We start from the raw sequence: 17,341 nt of genomic DNA, 5'->3' as shown, positions 1-17,341 counted from the left end.
ATAATATGCCTCTAGGTCAGCAGAGGTGCTCTAGAGCCAGTGAAACAGGTCAGCAGACCTGCTGAAGAGCCAGAGACTGACTGAAACTGACTTACTGACAATGACTGACACTGATTGACTGACACTGACTGACTGACACTGAATTATTGACACTGACTGACACTGATTGACTGACACTGACACTGACTGACACTGATTGACTGAAACTGACTGACTGACAGTGACTGACACTGATTGACTGACACTGACTGACTGCCCCTGACTGAATGACTGACACTGACTGACACTGACTGACTGGCACTGGCACTGACTGACACTGACTGACACTGATTGACTGACACTGACTGACTACTCTCTACTACTCTACTGCTCACTCTCTACTACTCTCTACTACTCTCTCTCTACTAATAACTCTCTACTACTCACTCTCTACTACTCTCTACTACTCACTCTCTACTACTCTACTACTCTCTACTACTCACTCTCTACTACTCACTCTACTACTCACTCTCTACAACTCTCTACTAATCACTCTCTACTACTCTCTCTCTACTACTCACTCTCTACTACTCTCTACTCTCTACTATTCACTCTCTTCTACTCACTCTCTACTACTCTCTACTACTCACTCTACTACTCTCTACTACTCTCTACCACTCACTCTGTACTACTCTACTACTCACTCTCTACTATGCTCTACTAGTCTCTCTACTACTCACTCTCTACTACTCTACTACTCTCTACTACTCACTCTCCACTACTCACTCTCTACTACTCCCTCTCTACTACTATCTACTACTTCTCTCTACTATTCACTCTGTACTACTCACTCTCTGCTACTCTCTACTACTCACTCTACTACTCTCTACTACTCTACAACTCACTCTCTACTACTCTACTACTCACTCTCTACTACTATCTACTACTCTCTCTCTACTACTCACTCTCTAGTACTCACTCTACTACTGTCTACTACTCACTCTACTACTCTCTCTCTCTACTACTCACTCTCTACTATTCACTCTCTACTACTCACTCTTTACTACTCACTCTCTACTATTCGCTCTCCACTCCTCTCTACTACTCACTCTCCACTACTCACGCTCTACTACTCTATACTACTCTCTCTACTACTCACTCTCTACTACTCACTCTCTACTACTCACTCTCTTCTACTCTACTACTCTCTACTACTCTCTCTACTACTCACTCTCTACTACTGACTCTGCTATTCTCTACTACTCACTCTCTACTACTCTCTCTACTACTCACTCTCTACTACTGACTCTACTACTCTCTACTACTCACTCTCTACTACTCTCTCTCTACTACTCACTCTCTACTACTCTCTACTACTCACTCTCTACTACTCTCTCTCTACTACTCACTCTCTACTACTCACTCTCTACTACTCTCTACTACTCACTCTCTACTACTCTACTACACCCTACTACTCTCTCTCTACTACTCAATCTCTACTACTCACGCTTCACTACTCTCTACTATCCACTCTCTACTACTCTCTCTCTACTACTCACTCTCTACTAATCTCTCTACTATTCTCTACTACTCACTCTACTACTCACTCTACTACTCACTCTATTCTCCTCACTCTTTACTAGTCACTCTCTACTACTCTCTCTACTACTCTCTACTGCTCACTCTACTACTCACTCTCTACTGCTCTCTACTACTCTCTCTCTGCTACTCACTCTCTACTACTCTACTACTCTCTACTACCCACTCTCCACTACTCACTCTCTACTACTCACTACTACTCACTCTCTACTACTCACTCGCTACTACTCTCTACTACTCACTCTCTACTACTCCCTCTCTACTACTCTCTACTACTTCTCTCTACTATTCACTCTGTACTACTCACTCTCTGCTACTCTCTACTACTCACTCTACTACTCTCTACTACTCTACAACTCACTCTCTACTACTCTACTACTCACTCTCTACTACTATCTACTACTCTCTCTACTACTCACTCTCTACTACTCACTCTACTACTGTCTACTACTCACTCTCTACTACTCTCTCTCTCTACTACTCACTCTCTACTATTCACTCTCTACTACTCACTCTTTACTACTCACTCTCTACTATTCGCTCTCCACTCCTCTCTACTACTCACTCTCCACTACTCACGCTCTACTACTCTACTACTCTATACTGCTCTCTCTACTACTCACTCTCTACTACTCACTCTCTACTACTCACTCTCTTCTACTCTACTACTCTCTACTACTCTCTCTACTACTCACTCTCTACTACTGACTCTACTACTCTCTACTACTCACTCTCTACTACTCTCTCTACTACTCACTCTCTACTACTGACTCTACTACTCTCTACTACTCACTCGCTACTACTCTCTCTCTACTACTCACTCTCTACTACTCACTCTCTACTACTCTCTACTACTCACTCTCTACTACTCTCTCTCTACTACTCACTCTCTACTACTCACTCTCTACTACTCTCTACTACTCACTCTCTACTACTCTACTACAACCTACTACTCTCTCTCTACTACTCAATCTCTACTACTCACGCTTCACTACTCTCTACTATCCACTCTCTACTACTCTCTCTCTACTACTCACTCTCTACTAATCTCTCTCTACTATTCTCTACTACTCACTCTACTACTCACTCTACTACTCACTCTATTCTCCACACTCTTTACTAGTCACTCTCTACTACTCTCTCTACTACTCTCTACTACTCACTCTACTACTCACTCTCTACTGCTCTCTACTACTCTCTCTCTGCTACTCACTCTCTACAACTCACTCTCTAAGATAATGTGAATTTACAGAAAATATGCTCTCAGTTTAGCTTATAGATCACCTTCCAAACCTTTGTGGGAAAAGCATGAGAAAATAGATTTTTCTCAAACATGATTCATGATACCCCAGCAGAAGGCTTTTTCATATGGTAAAATCACCTTAGAACATACCAAAATTCCTAAAATGAGAATGGTACCATCAACAAATGATTTATAATGTAACTAACGTCTTAAAACCTTCTATTAATGGCAATGCTTTTTAATGAGGTGCTATCATGTATATTGGTCCCAAGATGGCTACCAACACTTCTTGGATGAAGTGCTGACAGCCAATCAGATCTCACGATGAGATGTGTGGTTAGGCTCCGCCCAGATATATATGTGATTTTACTTTTGATTTTCTCAGGAACTAGTGAACGGATTTACACCATTTAAGCAAAAGGCACGACTCTGAACCAAGGTCTACCTTTCTGTCAAATTTGGTGTAATTCCATTCAGCAGTTCGGGCTGTAGCTGCGACTAAAGGTCCCTATGTAAAATCGCATGGGGAAAACAAGTTTTGGGACCCCCTTTTTTCTCGGCCCCCGCTTCACGGATCACCCTGAGACTTTCAGGATAGGAGCGGACCGGAGCGGGCCACGAGTTTTGAAAATTAAAAGTACTGACTGAATCATTAAACTACTGCTAAGAGACTGCCAGGCTGAAACTAGTGCCAGATGTGTCAGTAGAGTAAAAGATTCATCCAGGCACTCTCCTTGCAGTACTCGAATGATTCAGTCAGTACTCAGGTACTCATGCAGTGACCCAGGCCATAGATAATGGACTGCTTCAAATGTCTGTCCAGTATGCATGCAGGCCTCTAACCACCTACACACTTGTCTTTCACACCTTCAATATCCCAGTTAGTATTTTTTACAGTTCCCGCAAACACTATGTCACTCCCCTTACACTTCTGCAGTGACCAATTCAGCACCATGTACTAATCCATTTACTGCGCCAAAAGCCAAAGACTTATAAATTCACCCAGGCACTCTCCTTGTAGTTCTCTAATGATTCGGTCAGTACCCAGGTACTTATGTAGTGAACCCGGCTTTAGCACATGGACTACTTCAAATGTCTATCCACTATGCATGGAGGCCTCTAACCACCTACACAATTGTCTTTCACACCTTCATTTGCCCAGTCAGTATCTATATACTCCAATAAACACGCTGTCACTCCCCTTGCACACCTCCAGTGACTCATTCAGCAGCATGTCCTAATCTATTCACTGTGCCAAATCCCCCAAACTACTCTCCAGGCACTCTCCTTGCAGTACTCTAAGGATTCAGTCAGTACCCAGGTCATCATGTAGTGTCTGAGGTCTATGCTCATGGACTGTTTAAATGTTTATTCACTATGCATGCACGCCTCAAGTCACCTACACACTTGTCTTTCACTTCTTCAATTAACTAGTCATTATCTATATACTTCAATAAACACCCTGCAACTCATCTTGGACTCCTCCAGTGACTGATCCAGTACCATGTACTAATCTATTCACTGCGCCAAAACCGAAAAACTTAAAAGTTTCACCCTGGCAGTCTCCTAGCAGTAGTTTAATGATTCAGTCAGCACGCAGGTACTCATGCAGTGAACCATGCATTACAATTGAGACAAGGTGACCCCCTAATAAATTAATTTAAGGTCAGGGAACAGGGGGAACAAGGCACAACAAATTATAATATACGGTATCCCTCTAGACCTATATTGCTTTTACTTTGTGTGGGTTCACATGAAGAAAATACAACAACTATATACGTATATTTTATCTGTTTTATTCATTTTTTGATTCTTTTTTGCATTATTTTTTCATTTGAATAGAATTCATCACTTATTTTGAAAGAACAAACTATACAGAATTAATTATTTCTCCTTAATGTATAGCAAGTTTTGACATATGCTTTTGTCTAAGGAAGTTCATACAAAGTGAGAACATATGCTTTTGCCTAAGAAAACCACAATTCGTACAAAATGAAAAGAGAAATTTTTATCAAAAACATACAAATCTTGACATGAATTCAAGAAAATCCCCACACCAATTACACCTCTAAACATACTTCATACATGTCACTTTCATGCTCAGCATTCATTCTTTACCCCTGAACCAAACAACATGCATAGAAATAACCAAACAGGGCTGAGCTGCTCAACCCTCTGATGCTATGCTGAACGCTGGGGTGTGTCACACAATCTGGTCGACGCACGTTTCGGTGGCTTAGTCTTCTTTAAATGCCACCTTCCTCAGGACCTGTTGCTTAGTATTTTTACCACAGGCAAAGATGGGGGACCTGGTTTTCTGAAAATTAATTAAATAGTGTTAAAACCATGTTTTTGAATCTCGTATTTCCATGTCTATATCCCACAGGAGATTGTACAATTTATCTCCAATGTAAATAACTAACAAGAGTTTTTATGCTGTCATGACAGCAATAGTGCCACTGAATTTAGCTCTCTCTGAAATGTATAGAGAAAAAAAGGAATTTTTTAGAAGAATAGTAAAAGAATGAGAAAACAAAGAAAGAAGGTACCTAGACTGGTGACAAACCCACGTCTACAGAAGTTCTCATATGTGTCCAGAAACATTGTCACTCATCACAGATTATTATTATTCTATGTGATTGTTCAGGCTAACTTCTTTTTACTGGTTCTAAGTTTAAGGAATAAAGGTAATGTGGTCTACTTGTTCTGTGTCAGTGTTCTGGTAGCAGTACTTTCTTACTATAGTTATTTGTCGTGTAGTCACTTTTCTATACTCCTGATCTGGCTGGTGCTGTTCTGTGTCGATGTTCTGGTAGTAATGCTTGTTTTCTATGGTTGTTTGTCGTATAGTCACTTTTCTATGCTCCTGGTCAGGCTGGTGCTGTAAAGAGATTCATATTGTCATTAGTTGGGCGTGTTGTGTTTATACATGTTCTATGGCTGTGTTATTGTCCTATAGGTCCCAGTTTTACATCTACTCTGTGTACCTTGGTAGAGCTGTGTCTGAGTCCTCAAATTCAGAAAACGTTAGATTGTCACGTGATTCGAATTCTGGGTCTCGTCCCGATATGGCACAGTTGAGATAGACCTTAGTGTGGTTGTTTCATGCCTGCATGTAACGATAGAAGGTAGGGATAGTTACTATTCACATTAGAAATTGCGGGCGATAAAAATCAGGCTGTTTGTATTATTCTCAGAGGGTCAGTCTATCTTTGGTGACCTACTTGGTCCATACGTGTCCTATTGGCTCTTCCTTGAGGTCCTTTCTTGTTTCTTTTCCTTTTTTCCACAGGCCACTGCTTTTGTGTGTACCTGCATGGAAGTCAGTGATACCCTTCTTGTAGGGAGACCTGGTGAGTGATATAAGAAAATTCACATTATGCAGGGCCCTGATTATAATTGGTGTTCTAAGCTCTCTACTGTGTCAGTCGCTATTGCCCATCGCGTATTTTCACTCAGCGTTTAAACAGTGTCAAATCTCTACGATAAAGGTTTTTACTAGGATAGCTCCAAAAAGCTAGCTTGTGTGGGTCGCCATATAAGCTCTTCGCCTATGAAGAAGGGGTACCTCGTGCGCATCCCAAACAGCATTATACCAAAACACTAACTGTTCTGATATTATTACTACCTTCGGAAAAATAGTGGATTGAGACTCAGCTGCAATGCGAGTCCGCTCTTTTATGCCGTCTCTCAACAGAATGTTTGACCTGCCAATACAGGCGTCAACACACTGACTATTCTGATATAGTTGCCACCTTCGAGAAAATACTGAATGGGACTCAGCTACCCTAAGAGTCCACTGTTTACACAGTCTCTCCCCCCCGAGTGTCTTACCTGCTGATAATTGCATATGCCCACCAGCCGAGTGTCCTGACGTGGACCGGTGCCGATTAAACGGTAAACGGTACTATTGCCTTTTTATATTGTTGGCAATCTTAATGCCAAGTTGCTAATGCGGAGCACCTGCGGCGCTCTGCGGCATACTGCGTCACATGACTGCTGACGTTTCCTGCTTATGGGTGACTATGCTAACGACGGCGCCATCTTAGAGTGGTAACTTAAAGGGTAGGATCTATGTATGTTCTGGATGTTCAGGGACATTGATGCAAATGGTTACCTACTTTTTTGGGAAGTTATCTAGTCTACTCATAAGTTTTTATGTGAGGTAATTTAGTGGTATATTATTCCACCTCACGTGGTCTAGCTACTCAGCTAGTATCGCGGAGCATGGTCGCCATCTTGGCCTGGGTCAGTATTGGTTGGCGTGTTTCGAATAGTCTGACTGTTACTGAATATTCTAACGGGATACTATGCGGAGCTCGGCCGCCAACTTGGGCGGAACCAACTGTTTGGTGGTATATTATTTCACCTCAGGTGGTCTGGCTACTCAGCTAGTATCGCAGAGCATGGTCGCCATCTTGGCCTGGGTCAGTATTGGTTAGCATGTTTCGAGTGGTCTAACTGTTACTGATTATTCTAACGGGATACTGTGCGGAGCTCGGCCGCCATCTTGGGCGGAACCAACTAGAAGGATGGAATCCGTATATATTCTGAGTATTCAAGGACATGAGTATAGGTGTTTGCCTATTTTTTCACAGATACGGAATAAAAAGATAAATAAAAAAGTATCTTATCTACTCCTAAGTTTGTGTGGGGCAATTTGGCAATGTGTTGTTAAACCTCACATGGTCTGGCGCGGGACATAGTCGCCATCTAGGACTGAGTCCGCACTAATTTACATGCTTCAGGTGGTCTGACCATTACTGGTCTAGCTCGGCCACCATCTCAAGCAGAACCAGCCTGGAGGGCAAAGCCCATGCATGTTCTGGATGTTCTAGAACATTAATGCAAATATTTGCCTGATCTTTCAAAAATATGGACTCAAAACATATCTGGTCTACTCATGTATCTACGTGGGGCAATTTAGTGGTGTATTGTAGCTCCTCACATGATCTGACTACTCAGCTTATGTCGTGGTACCTAGTCACCATATTGGACTGAGTCAGTGCAGGTTGGTGTGTTTTTAACTGTTCTTAGTAGTTCTAACGTGATGCTGTGCGGAGCTCAGCCACCATCTTGTTATATGTGGACAAACAACATACAAGTTGTCGGTTGGGCAAGGAAGCTCACAGTCATGGTCTCATAATTCCACCCTATGTGCATCTGTCTATCGTGGGGTGGCGCACACCCCTATGGGGACTGACATACTTAAAATAGATGTACTCAGAAATATGGCAGCCACCATGGCTGTGTCAAGTCTTGGGTAATCGATAAGGGTAGGGAATACAAAGCATATTATGTTTTGTATATGATGAAGATGACCCCTTATCTTGTGTGCCATACTATTTCTTCGTTCAGACCGGTTTTGACTGTATCTAGGGTATAGATCCAATAAGTCTCACGTACTTTTCTAACTTCTTGCGTATCTTTCCCTGGGAGGTTTTTTACCTTTTCTAAGATCAGCCACCTCAATTCGTTTTCATTGTGTTGTAAATCAATGCAATGTTGAACCATGGGGCATGCTAATTTTTTTGTTTTGATTGCAGATCTATGTTCACTGTAGCGAGTTCTAAACTCGCGACCTGTCTCGCCTACATAGCCCAATGCGCATGGACACAATATAAGGTACACAAGGTTTTGACTCCTACAATTTGTAAAGTCACGTAGTTTACCTGCCTTTCCTTGGTAGTTCCAAGTTTCAGTGACGAGAGCACTGTCACAGGCAATACACGTGCCACATTTGTGGTTACCTAGGATCGGGGGTCCTACCAATGTGGTTTGTAGATTCAATTGTTTCTGTTTGGGCCTCGTATGTACCAGGCTATCTTTGAGGTTCCGATTTCTACGATACGCGAGGATAGGTTTGTGGATGATCTCTTGCCCTTCGTTGGTATTTAGGATGTGCCAATTTTTATTCAAGACCTTTTTTATTTTAAAATTTAAGGTCGAATGGTTCACAACACAAACCATTTTGTCATTTTTGGGGCGAGTATTTCCTGCTAATAGGGCATCACGGTTGTAATAGCGTGCCCTTTTGTAGGCAGTCCTAATCAGACGTTTAGGGTAACCTCGTGTAAGCAGTCTCTGTTTTAGGTCTTCTCCCTGTTTGTCAAAATCTTGGATGTTAGAACAATTGAGTCTGATTCGCAGGAACTCCCCGAAGGGGATAGAATCTTTTTGACAATTTGGGTGGTAACTGGTATCTGACAAGATAGTGTTCTTAGATGTTGGTTTCCTAAAAAAGCTGACAGAGATCTTACCATCCTCTGCTTGTATGATAATATCCAAAAACTCTACCGATATGGTACTTCTATGACAAGTAAATTTCAGATTCTTGTCACTAGCATTCAACCAGTCTATGAAGGTAGTCAGGGTTTCTTCATCACCACGCCAGATAAAAAAGATGTCGTCAATGAATCTGTGCCATCTATGAACATTCTCATAGAACGGAGCTACTTTATTGGAAATGTGTTTTAGTTCATACTCACCCATGTATATGTTGGCCACACTAGGGGCACATGATGCCCCCATGCTGGTCCCTTTGATTTGGTGATAGAGACCCCCTTTAAAATCAAAGTAGTTGTTTTTCAGCACTATTTCTAAACATTCCACTATGAAGGTGTTAGGTCTATCTCCTGGTGTTCTTTCTAGGAGGGTTTTTACTGCTTCTACTGCTTGTTGTTGTGGTATGTTCATGTACAGTGCTTCAATATCAAGTGTGACCAAAATCTCATTGTTGGGGTCAAAAGGTGCATTTTCCAATTTGTTGATGATATCCCCTGTGTCCTTAATATAGGATTTGTAGTGGGTTGTTAATGGGCATAGAAACGTGTCCACGTATTTGGATAGTGGTTCTGTCGAGGAATTGATAGAAGATACTATTGGACGTAGTGGTGGATCTGAGGTGTTTTTATGTGTTTTAGGCACACCATACAATGCTGGTATTATTGTATTAGTTTTGTTCAAAAATAGATATTCCTTCTCACAAATAGTTTCTTCTTCATAGGCTTTGCTCGTTGTGCGTTCAATGAGTTCTTTTAACTTCGTGATGGCCCCTGATTTGATGGGCCTATAGTGTTCAGCCACGTCTAACATTTGATAGACTTTTTCCTCATATTTCTTAGTGTCCATGAGGACTATGCCCCCACCTTTGTCACAAGGTTTTATGGTGAGTTCCGTAGCATTTTGCAATTTCAGGAGAGCAGTTCGCTCCCCAGCTCTCACATTGGGTTTACTGTAGTGGTTATGTCCCATGAGTTTGTTGATATCATTGAGGACAGACTTTTCAAAGATAGATACCTCTGGTCCTACCATCTCCAAAGTGGGAGTGAAAGTTGATTTCAATTTGCATCCTGAATTTTTTTAGGCGAATTTTCCTAAAAAAGGAAAAGATATCCTGCATAAGTTTAAACTTATTGCAGTATGTGTTGGGTACGAAGGATAGTCCTCTGCTCAGGATGGCTACTTCGTCAGATTTCAACATATGCGTGGAGATGTTGAAAATCGGTATAGCGTCTGTTCTAGATCTGTTTTTTAGTTCCTCCAATATTGTTGGTTCCTGGTCCTCATATACATCTGAGGAGGATGAGGGTCCATTTGTTGGTACCCTCTCCTGTCTGTTTTCGTGTAGCGGGTTCTGTTCCGGCCTCGGCCTCTCCCTAAAAAAGGAGGTGGGGCTTGATAGTAGGGTTGATAATCTCCACCTCTCCCTCTATAGGGTCGTTGGCCTTGAAAGGTGTCCTCATAGTTGTTTGGGGCATCACCTTCTGATTCTGATGAATTGGTATCTGAGAACGTGACCACTTTTCTCTTGTTATTGTAAGTATGTGTATGTGACTCATTTTCGTTTTGCCACTCTTGGTAATAATTGACTCTAAGGTATGGGTATGCCTTCTCCTGGGTGAACCATTTTATATCCTTCTTGAGTTTCTCCGTTTTTTTCTTTATGATATATTCATAAAAATCATGTAATTCAGCATTTAGACTATCTAGTTTTAACTTTGCCTCCTCCACAGCTGTATTGGTTTTAAGTTTGTCCTCTAGTTCTTGAATTTCTATGTTGAGGACTGCAATTTGTTCTTTTGCTGTTTCGATGATTAAGATCATCCAGTCTCTTGAGCATCTATTGCTTATATGGGACCATCTCTCTAAGAATTTGTGTAGTTCCACAAATAGTGTTGGAACATTACGGACTCGTAAGCCTGATGGGATAACTCCAGCCCTGAGATACTCTAACATAAATGTAGCATGGGATTCCATCCTCTTACATTTCTTCCTTAGATTGAGTAATGCTTGCCATTCGCTGTTGGCAGCATTTGGTAGTGTGATATTGCGATTAGTGTTGCCAGTGTTACCAATCAGTGCTGTGAAATCTGCATCGGTGAAGCCAAAAGTCTGTAAGGCTTCCATTATATGCTCGTGGGGTACTTACTACGAGGTGCTACTCTAATCCTTACCTCCACTAATGTAAGATCCGTTGTATCGTGTATTAAATCAGATAAGTAAAGAAAAAAATAAGAGAAGAAATTCTTAATAAATATTTAAGACAATAAATATATTCCTATAGAGTAGAAATGAGTGCCACAAGAAGCAAGTAATTTATTACTCACTGCTCCCCAAAAGTAGACCACCTCAGATGTAAATACACAGATAGACCAGAAACAAGAAAGAGAGAGAGCATGTAATTACTGGGCACGTTTGCTTACCTTGACAGCTGAATGGAACTCTCTCAAAGGAAACCTGTGATTAAAAAACCACTGTTAATCAATTAAGACAAGGTGACCCCCTAATAAATTAATTTAAGGCCAGGGAACAGGGGGAACAAGGCACAACAAATTATAATATACGGTATTCCTCTAGACCTATATTGCTTTTACTTTGTGTGGGTTCACATGAAGAAAATACAACAACTATATACGTATATTTTATCTGTTTTATTCATTTTTTGATTCTTTTTTGCATTATTTTTTCATTTGAATAAAATTCATCGCTTATTTTGAAAGAACAAACTATACAGAATTAATTATTTCTCCTTAATGTATAGCAAGTTTTGACATATGCTTTTGTCTAAGGAAGTTCATACAAAGTGAGAACATATGCTTTTGCCTAAGAAAACCACAATTCGTACAAAATGAAAAGAGAAATTTTTATCAAAAACATACAAATCTTGACATGAATTCAAGAAAATCCCCACACCAATTACACCTCTTAACATACTTCATACATGTCACTTTCATACTCAGCATTCATTCTTTACCCCTGAACCAAACAACATGCATAGAAATAACCAAACAGGGGTGAGCTGCTCAACCCTCTGATGCTATGCTGAACGCTGGGGTGTGTCACACAATCTGGTTGACGCACGTTTCGGTGGCTTAGTGTTCTTTAAATGCCACCTTCCTCAGGACCTGTTGCTTAGAATTTTTACCACAGGCAAAGATGGGGGACCTGGTTTTCTGAAAATTAATTAAATAGTGTTAAAACCATGTTTTTGAATCTAGTATTTCCATGTCTATATCCCACAGGAGATTGTACAATTTATCTCCAATGTAAATAACTAACGAGAGTTTTTATGCTTTTATGTTTAGGCATGAAACAACCACACTAAGGTCTATCTCAACTGTGCCATATCGGGACGAGACCCAGAATTCGAATCACGTGACAATCTAACGTTTTCTGAATTTGAGGACTCAGACACAGCTCTACCAAGGTACACAGAGTAGATGTAAAACTGGGACCTATATGACAAGAACACAGCCATAGAACATGTACAAACACAACACGCCCAACTAATGACAATATGAATCTCTTTACAGCACCAGCCTGACCAGGAGCATAGAAAAGTGACTATACGACAAACAACCATAGAAAACAAGCATTACTACCAGAACATCGACACAGAACAGCACCAGCCAGATCAGGAGTATAGAAAAGTGACTACACGACAAACAACTATAGTAAGAAAGTACTGCTACCAGAACACTGACACAGAACAAGTAGACCATATTACCTTTATTCCTTAAACTTAGAACCAGTAAAAAGAAGTTAGCCTGAACAATCACATAGAATAATAATAATCTGTGATGAGTGACAATGTTTCTGGACACCTATGAGAACTTCTGTAGACGTGGGTTTGTCAGCAGTCTAGGTTCCTTCTTACTTTGTTTTCTCATTCTTTTACTATTCTTCTAAAAAATTCCTTTTTTTCTCTATACATTTCAGAGAGAGCTAAATTCAGTGGCACTATTGCTGTCATGACAGCATAAAAACTCTCGTTAGTTATTTACATTGGAGATAAATTGTACAATCTCCTGTGGGATATAGACATGGAAATACTAGATTCAAAAACATGGTTTTAACACTATTTAATTAATTTTCAGAAAACCAGGTCCCCCATCTTTGCCTGTGGCAAAAATACTAAGCAACAGGTCCTGAGGAAGGTGGCATTTAAAGAAGACTAAGCCACCGAAACGTGCGTCGACCAGATTGTGTGACACACCCCAGCGTTCAGCATAGCATCAGAGGGTTGAGCAGCTCAGCCCTGTTTGGTTATTTCTATGCATGTTGTTTGGTTCTGGGGTAAAGAATGAATGCTGAGTATAAAAGTGACATGTATGATGTATGTTTAGAGGTGTAATTGGTGTGGGGATTTTCTTGAATTCATGTCAAGATTTGTATGTTTTTGATAAAAATTTCTCTTTTCATTTTGTACGAATTGTGGTTTTCTTAGGCAAAAGCATATGTTCTCACTTTGTATGTACTTCCTTAGACAAAAGCATATGTCAAAACTTGCTATACATTAAGGAGAAATAATTAATTCTCTATAGTTTGTTCTTTCAAAATAAGTGATCAATTTTATTCAAATGAAAAAATAATGCAAAAATGAATCAAAAAATGAATAAAACAGATAAAATATACGTATATAGTTGTTGTATTTTCTTCATGTGAACCCACACAAAGTAAAAGCAATATAGGTCTAGAGGGATACCGTATATTATAATTTGTTGAACCATGCATTACCACATGGACTGCTTCAAAGGTCTATCCAGTATGCGTATAGGCTTCTAACCTACTATACACTTGTCTTTAAGAGCTTCAATTCCCCAGTCAGTATCCATGTACTTCCAGCAAACACCCTGTCACTCTTCTAGCACTCTTCCAGTGACTTATTCAGCACCATGTAGTAATGCATTCACTGCGCCAAAACTGAAACACTTATAAATTCACGCAGGCACTTTTCTTGCAATAGTCTAATCATTCAGTCAGTACCTAAGTACTAATGAAGTGAGGCAGGCCTTAGCACATAGATTGATTCACACGTGTTTCCACTATGCATGGAGGCCTCTAAGTACCAACACAATTGTCTTTCAGACCTTCAATTTCCCAGTCAGTATCTATAAACTCCAATAAACACTCTGTCACTTCAATTGCCCACCTCCACTGACTCATTTGGCACTAAGTACTAATCTATTCACTGCGCCAAAACCCAAAAACTTAAAAAGATTCACCCAGTCACTCTCTTTGTAGTACTCTAATTATTCAGTCAGTACTCAGGTAGTTTTGCAGTGATCCAAGTGTTACTCCATGGACTGTTTCAAACGTCTATCCACTATGCATGTAGGTCTCTACCCACCTACACACTTGTCTTTCACACCTTCAATACCCCAGACAGTATTCATACAGTTCCCGCAAACACCCTGTCACTCCCCTTATACTTCACCAGTGACTTATTCAGCACCATGTACTAATGTATTTACTGCGCCAAAAAATAAATACTTATAAATTCATCCTGGCACTCTCCTTACAATACTCAAATCATTCAGTCAGTATCCAAGTACTATTGGAGTGAGACAGGCCTTAACATATGGATTGATTCAAACATGTATCCACTATGCATATAGGTCTCTAATCACCTACACACTTGTCTTTCACACCATCAATAGCCCAGTCAGTATCCATACACTTCTAGCAAACACCCTGTCACTCACCTTGTGTCTCTCCTTATAGTACTTGTTAGAAATGGGATTTCTGGTTGGCTAGGGCTTGCGCCAAAGCCAGGCAGAAACCACCACTCTAGTCAGGGCAAGGAAGGTACACGCCAAAGATAACCCCTGCTCACCCCCTTGGTAGCTTGGCACGAGCAGTCAGGCTTATCTCTGAGGCGATGTGTAAAGCGTTTGCGCGCGCACCCAGCAACAACACCCAAGGCCCACCACAAAGGAAACTCCACACAAGGTATTATAAAAAAATAACCTTTGTATTATACCACAACACATTAGATAAAAACACACACTCTACAATGTGCCAACAGGCACAGGCAGAATTTACAAGGGATTATATGTACAGGGGACAGGGCCACATGGACCACTGTCAATTAGCACTTGTGGAAATTAGCACTTAAAACATAGGAAGAATACTTTAGAACATAGCACATACAATCACTGTAGCACTAAAATAGAACATGTAGCACACAACCAGTAACTACTGGTATCAGGTAGGTACCACCTACGCAACCCTAACCACCTTAGGAAAATATTGCGCAGGGAATCAGGACCTCACTAGCACCCCCTGTACTAGGGAGAAAACAACCACCTAAGTATCACAATACCTGTAGGGGTAAACACATTACACATGATGCATAAAAACACATTCAGAGGTGTAAACAAGGCACAATAGCGCATAAACACACATTAGCCACAACCTATGGCAGTCCCTAGGCCAACTGGCCTTGAAGGGGGCTGGGACGTCCTGCGTCCAGAAAAGTCAGGACATGGCTGCGCAAGCTGCGCAAGCTAAAACACAGAGGCCACAACCTAAACGTTGCAGCTGCCCACTAAGTGCTGGGCAGCTGGAGAAAGTGAGCGTGGGCACCACTGCGCCTTCTAAACAAATATGGCAGGGGTTCGAGCCTCTCCTGGACTCTAAATGCACAAAATACCCCCTAGAGCCTTCGTGGCTCTGCACGTCACTGTGGGGAGAGGTGGGAGTGGGCCGCTGCCATCTGGGGCCACTCAGTCACAACGGAAATGCCCCCTTATGGATGGGAGCGGCCCGCTGTCTTCCGGGGCCGCTCCGAGTGCAAAAGAAATGCCCCCGACGTTGGGAGCGTGCAACGCTCCAAACTATACCATAGGGGCCAACGTTGGAGCCTCGTGGGCTCTGTAGCAAATTGCCTCCGTTCAGTGGAGCGACCTCGGCGCTCAAGAAATAATGCCCCCGCATATGGTGGAGCCTCGACGGCTCTTACACAAAATGCCCTCGTTCGTTCAGAGCGTCCACGCGCTCTGTAACAGAGAGTACCGGCCCCGCGGAGCCCCCCGGGCCCTCCCCTACTCACCGGGCCGCTCGCAGGGGGGACTTTGTTCCTCTCTCTTGGTGCGGGGCTTCCCTCGATCTCACGGGAGCCCTGCGTCACTCAGCACAGATTTCCGGCTTCAGTGCAGGAGCGCGGGGTAGGCTCCCGTCCGCTTCCTGCTTTCTGCCACGTCCTGCCCACGTCCCAACACGGGCCGCCTGACTTCCGGTTTGCCCAAGGGCCGGGGTGGTGACTTTCTCAGCGGCAACGAGGGGTAGGCTCCCTCTACAGATGCGATATACGGCGGGGTGGGCACCCGCCGTAAAATAAACAAATTAGCGGGGTGGGCACCCGCGAGCACACCACAATGCGGGGTGGGCTCCCGCACGATCAAATTATTAAATAAGCGGGGTAAACGCCGGGTGGGCACCGGCTGGCAGCAATAAAGCGCCCCTGAGCGCTAAAGGCAAATCAGAGCGCTTCCAGGCGCTGAGGGACACAGATAAAGCGCTCCCAGCGCTTTAGGGCAAAATAATCCAAATCGAGCAAAGTTTTTAGGAAGGTGGGCAGGGGGGCAAGGCTGGGCCAGGGGCCAGCTCACTGGGCCCTCCAGGCAGGAAGGCAGTCCAAAGTGGAGGTTCCTCCTGGCCTCCAGCAGCAGCAGCCCCCCTCAGGATCCTGGAAGAGAACAGTTTCTGTGGGTACACAGCCCCATTTTTATACAGTAAAAACCCTTTGTTCTGGGTTCAGGGTGAGGGGGAAAACCAGTCGCAGCTGGTTGGGGAGCACCCTTGATGTGCACAGCCCCTCACTCTATTCACTGGCAGTGCTAGGGTCGTCAGTCGCACCACAGGGGGCGGAGCCAGCATTGTGTGGGGATAACCCTGCCCTATTCAGGACCCAGGTGTACTCCTCCCACCCATCTAGCTGCTGATCTCCCCATTCACCACTGGGTAACTCATCCTGACTCTGGGGAATCCCTAGCCCGTCACATGACCTCAACCAGCCAATCACGCGACAAGGCACACATTTTACACTGCACACCGAAGTGCCCACTTCTAGAAGTGGCACTTCCACACTAGGTACATGCACGCCGCACACATCATCGCGCAGCATTCAATCACACGAGTCCGCACATACCAAACTCGGGCCTGCACACCCCACGCATCAGGAACTACTAGGGACACATACATTCCCTATGCATTCCTATGGGAGGGCAGGCCTAT

General features: G+C 42.6%; 1 protein-coding gene and 2 long non-coding RNA genes across 3 annotated transcripts in view; 1 reads left to right on the top strand and 2 right to left on the bottom strand.

Annotated features, from left to right (window-relative positions):
* Window positions 1–17,341, bottom strand: part of LOC146829907 (CD5 antigen-like) — a 459,716-nt gene that overhangs the window by 185,753 nt on the left and 256,622 nt on the right. The window lies entirely within an intron of this gene.
* On the bottom strand, window positions 5,575–6,157 carry LOC146829909 (uncharacterized). Its single transcript, XR_014961116.1, has 3 exons — window positions 6,046–6,157; window positions 5,809–5,930; window positions 5,575–5,702 (listed from the first exon to the last, which is right to left on the bottom strand). It is a non-coding gene; the product is annotated as an uncharacterized LOC146829909 (long non-coding RNA).
* On the top strand, window positions 12,411–13,336 carry LOC146829908 (uncharacterized). The gene is made up of 3 exons (XR_014961115.1): window positions 12,411–12,530; window positions 12,637–12,777; window positions 13,201–13,336. It is a non-coding gene; the product is annotated as an uncharacterized LOC146829908 (long non-coding RNA).

This window comes from Triturus cristatus, chromosome 5_1 (genome assembly GCF_964204655.1).
Source record: "Triturus cristatus chromosome 5_1, aTriCri1.1, whole genome shotgun sequence".
Lineage (NCBI taxonomy): Eukaryota > Metazoa > Chordata > Amphibia > Caudata > Salamandridae > Triturus > Triturus cristatus.
Note: the sequence above shows the minus strand (reverse complement) of the source record. Positions and strands in the feature narration are given on the sequence as shown.